The 17,650-nt window shown below is 39.3% G+C and overlaps 2 protein-coding genes and 1 pseudogene across 3 annotated transcripts in view; 2 read left to right on the top strand and 1 right to left on the bottom strand.

The window, feature by feature from the left end:
- The window catches only part of Slc44a1 (solute carrier family 44 member 1), a 487,317-nt gene that overhangs the window by 196,486 nt on the left and 273,181 nt on the right, over positions 1-17,650 (top strand). The gene's annotated exons all lie outside the window — the stretch shown is intronic.
- Positions 1-17,650, bottom strand: part of LOC110350015 (uncharacterized) — a 77,513-nt gene that overhangs the window by 31,951 nt on the left and 27,912 nt on the right. The gene's annotated exons all lie outside the window — the stretch shown is intronic.
- LOC101704198 (estrogen-related receptor gamma pseudogene) lies at positions 365-3,546 on the top strand (annotated as a pseudogene).

Genomic DNA, 17,650 nt, shown 5'->3' with positions numbered 1-17,650 from the left:
GTGAGGGTCGCCGGGCGCACAAGGATCCGGTAGAACTTTGCCTGCCCGAGTCTTTCCCCCGGCACTACGAGGAAGAGCTTCTCTGAAGAATATCCAGCAAAGAGCGGCACATTGACTCCAGCTGCTCGTCCTTCATCAAGACGGAGCCGTCCTGCTCGGCCTCCCTGACGGACAGCGTCAACCACCACAGCCCAGGCGGCTCCTCGGACGCCAGCGGGAGCTACAGCTCCATCATGAACAGCCACCAGAACGGCCTGGACTCGCCGCCCCTATACCCCTCCGCGCCGCTGCTGGCCGGCAGCGGGTCGGTGCGGAAGCTGTACGACGACTGCTCCAGCACCATCGTGGAGGACCCGCAGACCAAGTGCGAGTACATGCTCAACTCCATGCCCAAGCGCCTGTGCCTGGTGTGTGGCGACATCACCAGCGGCTACCATTACGGCGTGGCGTCCTGCGAGGCCTGCAAGGCCTTCTTCAAGCGCACGATCCAAGGTAACACAGAATATAGCTGCCCTGCCGCGAATGAGTGCGAGATCACCAAGCGCAGTCCCAAGTCCTGCCAGGCGTGCCGCTTCATGAAGAGTCTGAAAGTGGGTATGCTAAAGGAAGGGGTACGCCTTGACAGAGTACGTGGAGGTCGGCAGAAGTACAAGCGCAGAATAGATGCAGAGAACAGCCCGTACCTGAACGCCCAACTGGTCCAGCCAGCCAAAAAGCCATATAACAAGATCGTCTCGCACTTGGTGGCTGAGCCAGAGAAGATCTATGCCATGCCCGACCCCACTGTGCCCGACAGCGACATCAAAGCCCTCACCACCCTGTGTGGCCTGGCGGACCGGGAGCTGGTGGTGATCATCGAGTGGGCGAAGCACATTCCAGGCTTCTCCACGCTGTCCCTGGCCGACCAGATGAGCCTCCTGCAGAGTGCTTGGATGGAAATCTTGATCCTCGGTGTCGTATACCGGTCGCTTTCGTTTGAGGATGAACTTGTCTATCCAGACGATTATATAATGGACAAAGACCAGTCCAAATTAGCAGGGCTTCTTGACCTAAATAATGCTATCCTGCAGCTGGTAAAGAAATACAAGAGCATGAAGCTGGAGAAAGAAGAATTTGTCACCCTCAAAGCGATAGCTCTCGCTAATTCAGACTCCATGCACATAGAGGACGTGGAAGCCGTGCAGAAGCTGCAGGACGTGCTGCACAAGGCCCTGCAGGATTACGAGGCGGGCCAGCACATGGAGGACCCGCGCCGGGCCGGCAAGATGCTCATGACGCTGCCGCTGCTCCAGCAGACCTCCACCAAGGTGGTGCAGCTCTTCTACAACATCAAACTCGAAGGCAAGGTGCCCATGCACAAACTGTTTTGGGAAATGCTGGAGGCCAAGGTCTGACTAAGAGCTCCCGGGGCCTTCCCACTGTGCACTTTGAAAAAGGGAAAATTAACCCAAGAGTGGTGGTGAAGAAGCTTAGAATTTAGTTAAGAACTAAACAGGTATCAACACAGACTGCACTGATACTTTAGCAGCAAGACCATGAAGCAGCTTTCAGACTCCTCCATAGGTTCCTGATAAATTCCTGTCTACTTTCTCTTTCATCTTCCTTCCCCCTCCCCCGTGCTCTCCCTTTTATCTTCTTTCTGTCCCTTCTCCGTCTCCCTCATTTTTGGGCTTCCTTAATTATTGGTTTTAGCTGTGGCATTTCCTTCCTTCCTTCCTTCCTTCCTTCCTTCCTCCTTTCCTTATTCCCTTCCACGTCTTCTCTTACCCTCCTTCCGCTCTTATTTTCTCCCTTCATTCTACAATTTAAATAACTCTAAATTCTAAGAAAGTGCTCCTTCCTCCCACCTCTCCTCCCCCCTGCTTTGCTTTTCTTTCCGCTTCCGTTCTTTTGCTTTTTTCCATCCCCCTTTCCTTTTCTCCCTTTCTTTCCTTTCCTGTCCTTCCTCCCTTCCTTCTGCTGCTGAACTCTTAAAAGAGGTCTCTAAGTGAAGCAACATGGAAGCCAGCCCTGCCAAAGGATGGAGATCCATAATATGGATACCAGTGAGCTCATTATGAACTGGCCCGTCCCCGGTGACTGAGGAATCAAAGAGAGAAGCAACGTACCTAGAAGGACCGTGCGACACAGTGAATTGACTGAATGCAGTATTAGATTTCTCGGGAGCAGCCTCTAATTAGACAACTTCAGCGACAATGTTGCATCGGCTGCTTCTTATCTTTGCTTTTCCATCTAGATCAGTTATAGCCATTTGATTCCTTAATTGTTTTCCCAAGTCTTCCAGGTGTTTGTTAGTTTAGCTACTATGTAACTTTTTCAGGGAATAGTTTAAGCTTTATTCATTCATGCAATAGTAAAGAGGAATAAGAATACTGCAATTTTGCGCTGGCTTTGAACAATTACGAACAATATCGAAGGACAAATGAATCCTGAAGGAAGATTTTTTTTTTAAATGTTTTGTTTCTTCTTACAAATGGAGATTTTTTTGTACCAGCTTTACCACTTTTCAGCCATTTATTAATAAGAGAATTTAACTTACTCAAGCAATAATTGAAGGGAAGGTGCATATTATAACGGGTGCAATTTATGTTGTGTACCAGTCTGGTCCCAAACATCGATTTCTGTACCTGAGCTCCAGTTCACCCCCATCACTGACACCAAGGATTAGATTACACTTGCAGGGCCTCTGGCATCACCGCGTCCACCCCGCACGAGGGGTGCGGAGCCCTAGAATGATCGCGGGCACCTCTGTCCCCGAGGGCGGCCGCCGTATGCCTTCCAGCTGCCCTGGTGATAGGAAGGAGATGCCGCCCATCCACAGGGCTGCGGACCTTGTCTCCGAAGGAGCTATGAGCCAGTATTCAGGTAAGAGGCAATAAGGCAAATGCCAGAAATTTAAAAAAAAAATCATGAAGGACAGCAGATGCCTGACCAAATTCTAAAACCTGATCCATATGAGTTTATTCATTTAGGAATGTTTGTTTAAATTAATCTGCAGTTTTTACCAAGAGCTAAGCCAATGTATGTGCTTTTCAACCAGTATTGTTACAGCATGAAAGTCAGTCAGGGTCCAGACTGTTAAGAGGTGTAATCTAATGAAGAAAACAGTTAGATACCCCCGAAATCTACAGTCGCCTAATAACCAATGAACAGATACCCCCCATCCAACGCTATACCAATGGACCAGTGTTCGTAGCTGCTCACTGTACTGTGTGAACAGTCTTTATTCTATGTACACAGATGTAATTAAAATTATAATCCTAACAAACAAAAAAAATGTAGTTCAGCTCTTCAGTGTTTCATGTTGCTATGCTTTTCTGAAGTTTATGTTGCATTCAGAGACTGTTGTCTTGTTCTTGTGGTGTGTGGATTCTTGTGGTGTGTGCTTTTAGACACAGGGTAGAATTAGAGACAATATTGGATGTACAATTCCTCAGGAGACTACAGTAGTGTATTCTATTCCTTACCGGTAATAAGGTTCTTCCTAATAATAAAGACATTGAAACTCCAAACAAGTATTCATTATGAACAGATACACATCAAAGTCATAATAATATTTTCAAAACAAGGAATAATTTCTCTAATGGTTTATTACAGAATACCAATGTATAGCTTAGAAATAAAATTTTGAATATTTTAAGAATATAGATAAGTCTAATTTTTAAATGCTGTACATATGGCTTTCACTCAGTCATCTCTCAGATGTTGTTATTAACTCGCTCTGTGTCGTTGCAAAACTTTTTGGTGCAAATTCTGTTTCCAAAACTATTGCTACTTTGTAGACTTTAAACAAAATACCTTGGGTTGGAATTTTAACCCAATGCTAGGAATACTGTGTATCTATCACTAGCTATATGGGACTATATTGTAGATTGTGGTTTCTCAGTAGAGAAGTGACTGTAGTGTGATTCTAGATAAATCATCCTTAGCAATTCATTCAGATGGTCAATAACTTGAAATTTATAGCTGTGATAGGAGTTCAAAAATTGGCACATCCCTTCAAAAATAACAACAGAGAATACAACTCCTGGGGAAAAAAATAAAAGGTGCTGATTCTATAAGATTATTTATATATGTAAGTGTTTAAAAAAGGTTATTTTTCAGAAAGTTTGTGCAGGATTTAAGTTGCTACTATTCAATTACACTAGATATAAGTAAAATATCTGCAATATATACATCGTCTTCACTGTATCACCTTAAAGTACATGGTACTTTAAGAAGTAACTGCAAACACAAGTGGAGATCTGTTAAAACAATGAGATGTAGTTTTCAGTTTTTAGTGTGACGTCAACATTGCAAAAGAACAAGTATCTCACACATAGGAAAGGAAAAGAACAACCTTAAAGTGTAGATCTAATAAAACTGCACAGGCTATAGGGTGAATGCTCATCTTAACCCTCTCCTGAGGGAAGTTTTTTAAAGTTTCAAGCAAGACCACTTACTTAATGTGAAGTTTTGGAGAGTTATAAAGGTGTATGTTTTAGCCATATGATTTCTTCTTATTTTGCTTCTTTTAGGTTAGTTCTTATTTAAAGCAATATGATTGTGTGACCCCTCATAGGTACACCTGTGTTTCAATAAGATCAGGTGGTTGTATTTATTCCACTATTTTTCATTTAAATGATAACATAAAAGATATAAAAAATTTAAAACTGCTATTTTTCTTATAGAAGAGGAAATGGGTGTTGGTGATTGTATTTTAATTATTTAAGTGTCTCTGTTTACCTGCCTAGGAAAACATTTTATGGCAGTCTTATGTGGAAAGATCGAAAAAGGACAAAAAAAATTTAAACTTCTTATAATAATCCAGGAGTTGCATTATAGCCAGTAGTAAAAATAATAATAATAATGATAATGATAAAACCATGTCTATAGCTGTAGATGGCTTCACATCTGTAAAGCAATCAATTGTATATTTTTGTGATGTGTACCATACTGTGTGTTCAGCAAATGTCTGTTTGTGTAAATGTATTTATTTTATATTGTATATATTGTTAAATGCAAAGGGAGATATGATTCTGTAACTCCAATCAGTTCAGATGTGTAACTCAAATTATTAAGCCTTTCAGGGTGATGGTAGAGCAATATTAAACAAGCTTCCACTTTTGAAAAAAAAACAAAAAAAACTTAAAGGCCAATGGGGCCAGAGATTTAGCTCAGTGACGCCCTGCCTGCCTCAAAAGCGCAACGTCCTGAGTTCTATCCCCAGTACCAGAAAAAAAAAATACTTAAAGGCCAAGAGGGCTTGAAGTGAAGTATTTCAATGCCTAAAAGATGATAACAACTTCTAATTTTGGCTTATGCGCCCTGCAAAATTTTCCTTCAAATTGACAGGCAAATAAAGTATTCCCATGACAAGGAACATATCAAGAAATTCATGGCCACAAAAACCAGCATTACAAAAATTTCTCAAAGAAATCTTAGACAAGAAAGCCAACAATGCCAATAAGTCAAGAAAAATGAATATACCTGGTGGAATAAGCAATTAAACATGAGGAAAAAAAAATTAATTAGTAAAAGAAAAATAAGGTGATGAGAGGAATAAGTCAATACCTTTCAGTAATAACTGTCAATATAAATAGTCTCAGTTCTCCAATCAAAAGTCATAGTGGCAGAATGGATCAATAAACAAAACCTAACAATATGCAGAAACACATTTGGTTCAAAAAGAAATTCACAGATTAAAAATCAAAAGATGGAAAACAATATTCCATGAACAGGAACACAAACAAAAGCAGGAGTAGCTATTCTAATTTTATTTAATTTATTTTTGGGGGGTGGGGTACCAAGGATCAAACTCGGGTCCTTGCGCTTGCGCAGCAGGCAGTGAAACCACTGAGCTAAATCCCCGGCCCCAAAAGAGACCTAGTAGTTTTTTGGGTTTTTTGGTACTGGGGATTGAACGCAGGTCCTTGCGCTTGAGCAGCAGACTGTGAAACCACTGAGCTAAATCCCCAGCTCATCTATTCTAACTTAAGACAAAATAAATTTTAAGCCAAAACTGATCAGACGAGACAAAGAAGTTCACTTCATAATGGTTAAGGGAACAATTCAGCAGGAAGAGGTAACAGTTATAAACATATATGCACCAAAACCCAGCATTCTCAATTTCATAAAATAAACACTAATGGATATGAAAAATCAGATAAACACCAATACAATTGTAATGGCAACTTTCAATACCCCACTGTCACAAGTAGACAAAAGATCAACAAAGAAATATCAGAGTTGAACCAACCTTCAAACAAATGGACTTAATAGATATCTACAGTATTCCATCCAATAACGACAGAATATACATTCTTCTCAGTAGCACATGGGACTTTCTCCAAAATAGACCACATGCTAGCTTATAAAGTATGATTAAGTAAATGCAAAAGAATCAAAATTATTCCATGCATATTATGAGATCACAGTGCAATGAAACTAGAGATCAATAGAAACAGAAACCATGCAAAAACATAGAAATTAAACAATAATCTCTTAAATAATCAATAGGCCACAAATCAAATTAAGGAAGAAATTAAGCAACTCCTACTATCAAACAATAATGCCAGTATGACATACTGGAACCTATAGAACACAATGAAAGCAGTCCTAAGAGGGAAATTTATAGCAGTGAATGCCTACATCAGAAAAACAGAGCCAGTTCAAAAAACTTAACGATGCACCTAAAGGCCCTAAAAAACAAGAACAATTCAAATACAAAGGTAATAAGAGAAAGGAAATTATAAAGATCAGGGCAAAAATTAATGAAATTGAAGCAAAAATACAAAGAATCAATGCAGCAAAAAGTTGTTTCTCTTCTTTCCTTTCCCCTTCCCCTCCCACTTCCCCTACTCCTTTGGACCTTTTCTTCCTATTTCAAATTATCAATTATTTGTAAAAGAAAAAAATGGAAACAAAGGCTATGTAAATAGGGAAGGGTGGAGGGGGGAAGGGCACATAGGTAATGGGGAAAAAAATAAGAACCAAGATACATCATGTACAGGTACAAGCACCCAATGATAAATGTAAATGCATAGTATACCTAAATTGTACCAATAAAAGAATTTAAGCAAAAAAAAAAGTTCATTCTTTGAAAGAATAAACAAAATAGTCAAACACTGAGCCCGTTACCAAAATGAGAGAAGAAAAGATGCAAATCCATGCAATTAGAAATGAAAAAGGCAAAATCACAATGGATTCTTTGAAATCCAGAAAATCATTGGTAACTACTTTGAGAATTTGTACTCTAATAAAATGGAAAAAAATAAAAGAAATGGATATATTCCTAGATACATACCAAAGGTGAACCAAGAAGATATAAAAATCCTGAATAATCAGTCAATGAAATTAAGATGTAATTAAAAAAAAAACTACCAACTAAGAAAAGCCCAGATCCCAGTGGATTGACCGCCAAATTCTACAACAATTTTAGAGAAGCTCCAATGCCAATACTCCTCAAACTCTTTAATGAAATAGAAAGGGAAGCAGTACTTCCAACGTCATTCCTGGAAGCAAGCATTACCCTGATTCCAAAACCAGAAAAGGAGTCAACCAAAAAAGAGAACTACAGGCCAATCTCCTTAATAAACATAGATGAAAAAGTCCTCAATAAGATACTGGCAAACAACCCAGTAAATCATCAAACAAATCATACACCATGACCAAGTAGGATACATTCCAAGAATGCAGGGATGGTTTCACATATGCAAATCAATAAATGTTATACACCACACAAACAGAAGCAAGGACAAAAATCACATGATTATCTCAATAGATATAGAAAAAGAACTTGAACAAAATCCAACCTCCATTCATATAAAAAAAAATCAAACAAAATAGGTATAGGTCTCTATCTCAATCTGATAAAAAGCGTTCTATGACAAACCAACAGTCAACATCATAGTAAAAAGAGAGAAGCTGAAGGCTTTCCCTCTAAAACTAGGAACAAGACAAGGATGTCCACAACAACACTCCTGTTCAATATAGTTCTCAAAACATTAGCCAGAACAATTAGGCAACATAAAGAAATAAAACAGATATGGATAGGAAAGGAAGAAGCTAAGTTATCATTATTTGCAGAGGACATTATCCTCTACATAAAAGACCCCAAAAACTCCACCAAATAACTCCTCAAATTAATAATCAAATTTGGTAGCATAGCAGGATACAAAATTGACATTCTAAAATCAAAAGCATTCCTATACCAATAATAAACTCACCAAGAGAGAAATTAGGGTAACAATACCTTTCACAATAGTATAAAGAAAAATGAAACACTCAGAAATTAACATAATCAAGGAAGTGAAAGACCTGTAATGAAAACTACAGTGCTCTGGGTCTGTTGCTTTCTGTTCTTTGAAACTCTGTATCCATGATTCCAGGGCTAAGAGAGATCTACACCTGTCAGGGATTTATTTTCCAGAACAGAATAAATCTCAGATTCCACAGTCAAGGAATGTGGCCTACTCTATGCAGACCATCCTGTCTCCCAACAAAACAGTGCCTTTGTGGGTAATTGTGCATATCCTTACTATGATTCATAGGAAAAGATTTCGTTATTTTATTATGTTGATCACCAAAACTGCACAACAGTTCTTCATTGAGAGATTCACACTGGAATAGGGCTAAGCAAAGTGAAATAATATTGGGCATTACTTCAAAACAATTTTGACCAAAAGAGAGAAGGAATAGTATTCACTGATTAAACAGGATTGTCATGTATTAATAATTTTAAAGCTAAGTGTGAGTACATCATCTTTATTATAAAATCCTACTTCTTTGCATATGCTTGAAACTTGCTATGATAAAATATTAATAAAACAGCATGTATTTTTTTAAATGTATTAAATTATTTTATTGGTACATTGTAGGTATACAACACAATTACATTTCTCATTGGGAATTGTACCTTTATATAATGCATCTTGGTTCTTATTTTTTCCCCATTCCTAGCCCTCCCTTCACCCCCTCCACCTTTCCCCACCTACTAAGACTTTATTTCCATTTTTTACATTTCTCATCATTTTTCCTTTCCCTTCTTTCCTTGCCCCTGCCCCTCCCACTACCCCTACCCCTTTGGACCTTTTCTTCCTATTTTACATTATCAATTATTCATTCTAATCATTGGTACATTTTAGGTATACAATATAATGTCATTCATCATTGGAAATTTGCACCTTTACAAAGTCTCTCTTGGTTCTTATTTTTCACCCTTGCCCAGCCCTCCCTTCAACCCCTCCAGGCCTCCCTATTTACAAAGATTTTGTTCCTATTTTTCCACTTTCTCATATTAATCCCATTCCCTTCTGTCCTTTCCTCTAGCCCTCCCACTTCCTTCCCCTTTGCCCCTTTTCTTCCTATTTCACCTTACCTATTATACATTTAGTCCTCATTTACACTTTCAATTTCTCACACCAGAGAAACTATTCGGTATTTACACATGTGTGTCCTATTTATTTCACTTAAGAGTATTGCCTCAATGTGCATCCACTTAGCTATAAATGTCACTAATTTCTCATTTTTTATGGCTGAGTAGTACTCCATTTTATAAAAAAGCCCACATTTTCTTTATCCAGTCTCCAGTTGATGGGCATTTGGGCTGTTTCCAAGTTTTAGCTATCACAAACTGTGCCGCTGTGAACATGGGTGCACATATATCACTGTGGTATGATTCTTTTAATTCTTTGGGGAAGATCCCCAGCAGTGGAATAGCTGGGTCAAATGGGACTTCCAGTCCTAGTTCTTTGAGGTATCTCCATACTGATTTCCACAGTGGTTGCACCAGTCTACACTCCCACCATCAGTGGAGCAGGGTTCCTCTTTCCCCACAGCCCCACCAGCATTTGTTATTGGTGGATTTCATGATAGCAGCCATTCTTTCTGGAGTGAAGTGGAATCTCAGCATTGTTTTCATTTGCATCTCTTGAATGACCAGTGATGTTGAACATTTTTTCATGTATTTATTTGCTATTTCTACTTCTTTGTCTGAGAAATGTCTGCTCATTTCAGATGCTCATTTTCGGATTGGGTCTTCAAATTTGAGAGGTCTGATCTTTTTAAGTTCTTTATAGATTCCAGATAGTAGACCTTTGTCTGAGGAAGAGCAGGTGAAGATTTTTTCCCACATTGTGGGTTGTCTCTTCACACTGCTGGTGGTTTCTCTTGCTGTGCAGAAGCTTTTTAATAAGAAGAGATCCCACTTGTTGATTGTTTGTGCTAGTTCATGGGCAACTGAGGTTTTGTTCATAAAATCTTTTCCTACACTGATGTCTTCAAGAGCTCTACCTAACCACTGTTCCAACTGGTTCGGAGTTTCTATTTGAATATTTAGATCTCTAATCCATTTTGATTTTAGTTTAGTGCATGGTGAGAGATATAGTTCTAGTTTTAATCTTTGGCAAGTTGAAGCCCAATTTTTCCAGCACCATTTATTAAAGAGGCTATCTTTCTTCCAGTGAGGGTGTTTGGCTCCTTTGTCAAAGATGAGATGGCTGAGTGTGTCTGGCATTGTTTCTGCATCTTCTAATCTGTTGCACTGGTCCTCAGGTCTGTTTCTTTGCCAGTACCATGCTGTTTTTATCACAGTAGCTTTGTAGTATAGTTGCAGGTTGGGGATTGTGATACCCCCAGCCATGTCTCTGTTACCTAGAATTGCTTTTGCTATTCTGGGTCTCTTCTTGTTCCAAATGAATTTGTGGATTGTTTTCTCAAGGTCCATGAAGTATGCTGCTGGGATCTCAATTAGAATTGCATTAAATCTATATAGCAGTTTTGGAAGTATGGCCATTTTCACTATATTAATCCTTCCTACCCAGGAGCAGGGGATGTCTGTCCATTTTCTGATATCATCTTCAATCTCTCTTTTCAGAGTGCCATAGTTTTCAGAGAAGAGGTCTTTGATTTCTTTCGTTAGGTTGATTCCTAGGTATTTCAGTTTTTTGGATGCTATTGTGAAAGGAATTTTTTGCCCTATTTCCCTCTCAGTGAGTCTGTCATTCGTGTAGAGGAAAGCTATTGATTTTTGTGTGTTGACCTTGTAACCAGCTACTTGACTGAATTTGGTTATTAAGGCTAGAAGACTTTTGGTGGAGTTCTTGGGGTCTTCTATATAGAGTATCATGTCATCTGCAAAGAATGACAATTTGACTTCTTCATTACCTATCTTTATTCCTTTTATTTCTTTCTCTTGTCTAATTGCCGTGGCTAATGTTTCCAGAACTATATTGAACAAGAGTGGTGATAGTGGACATCCTTGTCTTGTTCCTGATTTTAGTGTGAAGGATTTCAGTTTTTGACCATTTAGTATGATATTGGCTGTTGGTTTTTCATAGATGGCTTCTATCAGTTTGAGGTAGAGACCATCAATTCCAATTTTTTGTAGGGTTTTTATCATGAATGCATGTTGGATTTTGTCAAATGCTTTTTCTGCATCTATGGAGATAATCATATGGTTTTTGTCTTTGGCTCTATTGATATGGTGTATTACATTGATTGATTTGCATATATTGAACCATCCCTGCATCCCTGGGATGAATCCCACTTGATCAGGGTGTATGATCTTCTTGATGATCTTCTGCATTCTGTTTGCCAGTATCTTATTAAGGATTTTTGCATCTATGTTCATTAGTGAGATTGGTCTATAGTTCTCCTTTTCAGTTGGGTCTTTCTCTGCTTTGGGGATCAAAGTGATGCTTGCTTCCAGGAATGAATTTGGGAGTATTGCTTCCCTTTCAATTTCACTGAAGAGTTTAAACAGTAGTGGCAGCAGTTCCTCTCTAAATGTCTTGTAGAATTCAGCAGTGAAGCCATCAGGGCCCAGGCTTTTCTTAGTTGATAAGTTTTTAATTACATTTTCAATTTCATTGGTTGATATTGGGTTGTTCAGAAGTTTTAGGTCTTCTTCGTTCAACTTTGGTAATTCAAATGTATCTAGGAATCTGTTCATTTCTTCTGTGTTGTCCATCTTATTGGAGAATAGGTTCTGGAAGTAGGTATTGATGATCCTCTGGATTTCTGCTGGATCTGTTGTAGTTTCACCCTTTTCATTCCTAATTGCATGGATTTGGGCCTTTTCTTTCCTTTTTCTGATAAGGTTGGCTAAAGGTTTGTCAATTTTGTTGATTCTTTTAAAGAAGCAACTCTTGGCTTCATTGATTTTTTGTATCGTTCTCTTAGTCTCCATTACATTGATTTCTCCTCTGATCTTTATAATTTCCTCCCTTGTATGAGCTTTGGGGTTGTCCTGCTCTTCTTTTTCTAGAAGCTTGAGGTTCAGCATCAAGTTGTTTAATTGGGCTCATTCTGTCTTCCTAATATGTGTATTCACTACTATGAATTTCCCTCATAAGACTGCTTTCATTGTGTCCCATAGATTCCAATATGTTGTATTGTCATTGTCATTTAATTGAAGGAACTGTCTGATTTCTTCTTTAATTTCCTCTGTGACCCATTGGTTATTCAGAAGTGTGTTGTTCAATTTCCAAGTGTTTATGAAATTTTTTGAGTTTCTTTTGCTATGGATCTCCAATTTCATTGCACTATGGTCTGATAATATACAGGGGATAACTTCAATTCCTTTGCACTTACTTAAACATGTTCTATGTGTGAGTATGTGGTCTATTTTTGAGAATGACCCTGTGCAGCTGAGAAGAACGTGTATTCTGATTTTGTGGGGTGGAAGACTCTGTAAACATCTGTTATGTTCATTTGTTCAAGAGTTCGATTGAGTTCTAGTATTTCATTACTTATTTTTAGTCTAGTTGATCTATCTATTTGTGACAGTGGGGTGTTGAGGTCCCCCACTACAATTGTATTAGTGCATATATGACTTTTCATGTCCATTAGTATTTGTTTTATATAGTTGGGTGCACTAGTGTTTGGTGCATAGATATTTATGATTGTCATCTCTTCCTCTTGGATTCTTCCCTTTACAAGGATGTAGTGTCCTTCTTCATCTCTCTTAATCAGTGTTGGTTTGAAATGCCAAGAGGATAGCTACTTCTGCTTTTTTGGGGGTTCCTGTTGCATGGAGTATTGTTTTCCACCCTTTAACTTTCATTCTATGAGTTTCCTTTTGAATTAAGTGTGTTTCTTGTATGCAGCATATTGTTGGATTTTGCTTCTTGACCCATTCTGCCAGTCTATTTCTTTTGATTGGTGAGTTGTGACCATTAACGTTGATGGTTATAACTGAAACATACTGACTTGTCATTGCCATGACTTTTTCTTTTTGTTGAGTTCTCCCCCTTTACATTTAATTTCTTGTCATGCCAGATGGGTTCATTCTGCTTTGCTTCCTGGGGTTGTGATCCTCAATGTCTGTTCCTAGGCTATTGTGTAAAATTCTTTGGAGTGCTGGTTTGGTATTCTCAAAGTTCCTAAGGTGCTCTTTGTCATGAAAGTATCTTATTTCTCCATCCATTTTGAAAGATAGTTTTGCAGGGTATATCAATCTGGGTTGGAGGCTGTTTTCTTTTAGGGCTTGGAATATGTCACTCCAAGCTCTTCTTGCCTTGATGGTTTGTGTTGAGAAGTCTGCTGTGATTCTGATGGGCTTTCCTTTGTATGTGATTTGTTTCTTTTCTCTGACTGCTTGGAGAAGTTTGTTCTTCTGTTGTGTTTCTGGAATTTTAATAATTATATGCCTCTGTGTAGATTTTTTTTTTGATCAAGGCTATTTGGAGTCCTATATGCCTCACTTATCTGTATGTCAAGTTCTTTTCCCCTGCTTGGGAAGTTTTCTGCCATTATTTCTGTGAAGAGATTTTTTATGTCATCTGCACTCTCTCCTGTTTCTTCATTGAGTCCAATCAGTCTTATGTTATTCTTCTTTGCATCATCTAGCAGCTGCTGGATTGATTTCTCATGTTCCCTTATAATTTTGAAGCAATTTTTCTTTTCCTGGTCACTAATTGCAATCTTATCTTCTATATCTGAAATTCTGTCCTCACATTTGGCTCATTCTGCTGTGTAGACTTTCAATGGAGTTTTTCATGTCCTGGAAATCTATTTGCATCTGTTTTATGGATTCCATTTGTTTCTTATGTTGGGATTCCATCATGTTCCTGAGCTCCTCTCTAGATTTATTAATCATGTCTTGCACTAGGGGCACAATTTCTCCTGTTATCTGAGAAATTATTTCTGATTTCGATTTTTCCGGATCCCCTTTTGTTGCCAGTTCATTGGGTCCAGGTGGTTGAGTATCAGAATGGTCCATCTCATTTCCCTTTGTGGTTGCTGTAGGTGATCGGGAAGTCTGGTTTTGAGACTTATTTATGTGTTTTCTCATTTCAACTGGGGCGGGGGGCTGTTAGCACCTGCACGGATTACCTCCTCTGAGGTGGGTGAGGTGGGACAGGGGCCGGGAGCAGCAGTAGGGATGGTGACCCAAAAGCCCTTTCCTGTGGGCTCAGAGCAGTGGGAGGGATGGTGTCTGGGAAGCCCCTTCCTCTGGACCAGGAGCAGTGGGATGGTGGCTCAGAAGCCCCTCCCTCTGGGCCAGGAGCAGTGGGACAGAAGGTGGCCCAAAAGCCCTTTCCTCTGGGCTGGGAGCAGGAGGAGGGATGTTGACCAGGAAGTCCCTTCCTCTGGACCAGGAGCAGTGGGACGGCGGCTCAGAAGCCCCTACCTCTGGGCCGGGAGCAGCGGGACTCAGTACCTTGGTCTCGTGGTCTGGTGTCCTCTGTGTCTTTGTAGTGTGGAACCAGGTGGCTGCCTGTCTGCAGCGGGCTGATTCGGCGTCTTCCGCGTGACTCAGGACCTCGGTAGGGCGTGCACAGACCTTCCTGTGTGCAGTGGGCTCAGCGTGTATTCTTTTAAGTGCTGATCTAAGGCTTCAGGTAGCCAAGAATTATATTTTATGAGGCTTAGAGTTATCTACTCAATAAAAATATTATTCTGGGGTACTATATCCTCCTTTTAATTTGCCTCCTTGGATAATGGGGTTATTATTTTTTTTCTTCCTTCTATTTTTCTGTATTTATGAAATTTTTACAAAGATTATCTATATTCTTCATAACAAGGAAAGTCAGTAAAGCTATTTATTATCAATATGGACTCGTGGATTTTTATTTTATAAAATGGATTATGACATTATGCATGATAATAAAGTTATTTTAAATTTTACAAATGATAGGAGAGTATTTTTATTCCCCAAGGAACAACAAAATAATATGTAAAAACAAAAAACTTGAGCCGAGGATTTAGCTCAGTGGTTCTGCCACCTGCCTCGCAAGCCAAAGGTCCTGAGTTTGATCCCCAGTACAAAAAAAAAAAAAAAAAAAAAAACACCTTGTATTATCCAAATAGTACTTATTTCAATGAGAATGCATTTGCATTAAGGATGCATCCCCCAAGAGGTAAAGCAGTAAAATGAAATAAGTAAAAGTCTGGATAAATATAGGAAGTGTTTGCAGAAGGAAATCTGTATTTCATTATTGCCCTAAAAGGCATTAACAAATATTGCAAAGTAATGAAGGAGGTCATTAAGAAAGAACTAGAAACACCTTCCAAAGTTATGGAAGAAATTCTGACATTTTAATTATATTCTGCCACCTAGTGACAAAGGAAGATTAACATACTAGCTTAGCCATGCTCCAACAGCAAAGAGGGCTACCCTGCTTTCTCATCTGGACAGAAGAGTCATGGCCTGACTACACAGCCACATGTCTACCATCTCCTACTTAGCACAGCCCACAGGCCTCTTTGCTACCTCTTGCTTATTGCTAAAGACTCCCCAAAGAAATAAATAGCAAGACAAAAAGGGTATGAATGATGTTGGGAATTTTCACTCTGAAGTTCTGCTATGAGAAGAACTAAGAGTAAAATTAGTAACACTGTTCCCATAAAAGGATTTATCCATAAATCTTTGTGCTCTCACAAAATTATGTACACAAGGACTGCTATTAATTCTCCAATATAAACTGAAGGAGTGGAGGTTTTCAAAGCACATTCATGGGCATTTGTATAGCTTCCTGCCTAGCAAAGGTTGAGTCCCAGAAGCAGTGGCTCGTCATGCATTGCAATGATAAGTAGGTGGATGGGGACAGAGCTGGCTGGGAGTTAAACAGTAGCCTTCCTGTGGGGACCTGAGAACTTCTATGTGTGAAACATGGAATCACCATGATTCTTCAGAGGCTTTTTGTATTCCCCTCTGTCATTGGTCAGCTGTTTGAACCTGCTGTCTGCGGAATGTTGGTGTTACAGAAGTGACATTTAAAAATCAACTCAATGTAGTGTAGAAACTCTTCATGGATGAGATCAGAGAATACAAATCTAAAGGGCTGGTATCTGGAGGACTTTGGCCTAGAGTATCACCAAGAGCTGGAAAGGGAGCTTTGTGAGCATAAGCAGATGGCTTATGGCACTAGAATAAAGCCTTAGTTAAGACAATGTCTGGAATAGGACTAAGCTATTTGGCAAACTATCCTTCTGCTTTGCATGTAGTTTTATTGGAACATAGACATGCTCATTCCTTTAAATATTGTCTATGGATAGCTTCACACTATAATGACAGAGACGAGTAGCTGAAACAGAGACCACTTAGTCTGCAATGCCTAAAGTATTTACTGTCCTGTCCTTTACAGAAAATAGTTTGCCAACCCATTGTCTCAATAAATTACTAAGAGGAGAACATTGCTTTCAGTCTTCCAGTAACCAATTCTCCTCGCTAGGTGCTGATAAGAATTAGAAATATTTGGGCTAGGGATTTAGCTCAGTGGCGCCGTGCCTGCCTGACAAGCACAAAGTCCTGGGTTCGATTCCCAGGTACCAAAAAAAGAAAAGAAAAGAAATGCTATAGCATAAGAGTTCACTTTTGTAGTTAGTGGCTGATAAACTGATTCTGGACAAAAGGAGGAAGGGGGTGGTCAAGGAAGGCAACAGGTTGGACAGGCTTGTCATGTTTCCCAACTCGTATGGTATAAGTTAGGATTTCTCAGCCTTGACACTACTGGTATTTGGAGCTGGATAACTGTTTGCTGTGGGGGTAGAGGAGTCTGTCCTACGCATTGTAAGATATTAAATAGCGTCTCTGGATTCTCTCCACCAGATGTCAATAGTAAGTCCCAACACACACACTAAGTTGTACAAACAAAATGTCAAAGACATTTCCAAATGTCCCCTAGGGAACAAAATGTCCCTCAGTGAGAAATGCTAGTATGAATACTACCTCAATGATCAATTTTAAGCTACCAACATGACAATACTGAACACAGTTGTATGTGGAAAGAAATGCACATGGTGTAACGAAACATGGAGTACCATATCCAGCAAGCTACTGTGTGAAGACATACTTGAATAGGGAATAATAGTATTGCACTATATTAAAAAATGAAGGGCCAAGGGGCCAAGGATTTAGCTCAGTGGTGCCATGGTTGCCTTGCAAGTGCAAAGGCCCTGAATTCGCTCTCTGGTACCAGAAAAAAAAAAAATTTGAAGAGCCTGGCCAAGATGCATATGGAGATGAACCTACTAGCAAAGCTAATTTTTTCTTCATTAAGTGGCCTGGATCCCTCCACACAAAGTTATGTACCACCAAGCATGTTTGTTATTATTCTGAACTAGAAAATATACAAAGTAGATTATTAATAGTAATCTCCATAGTTCTTTTAAAGACACTCAATAATATATTGGTTAATCAAATGACTTTCCAGTGAATTTAAAT

This window comes from Heterocephalus glaber, unplaced genomic scaffold, assembly GCF_053883595.1.
Source record: "Heterocephalus glaber isolate CG9 unplaced genomic scaffold, H.glaber_assembly_v1.0 deba00001481, whole genome shotgun sequence".
Lineage (NCBI taxonomy): Eukaryota > Metazoa > Chordata > Mammalia > Rodentia > Bathyergidae > Heterocephalus > Heterocephalus glaber.
The sequence above is the reverse complement of the archived record's forward strand: the minus strand, read 5'-3'. Positions and strand labels throughout refer to the sequence as shown.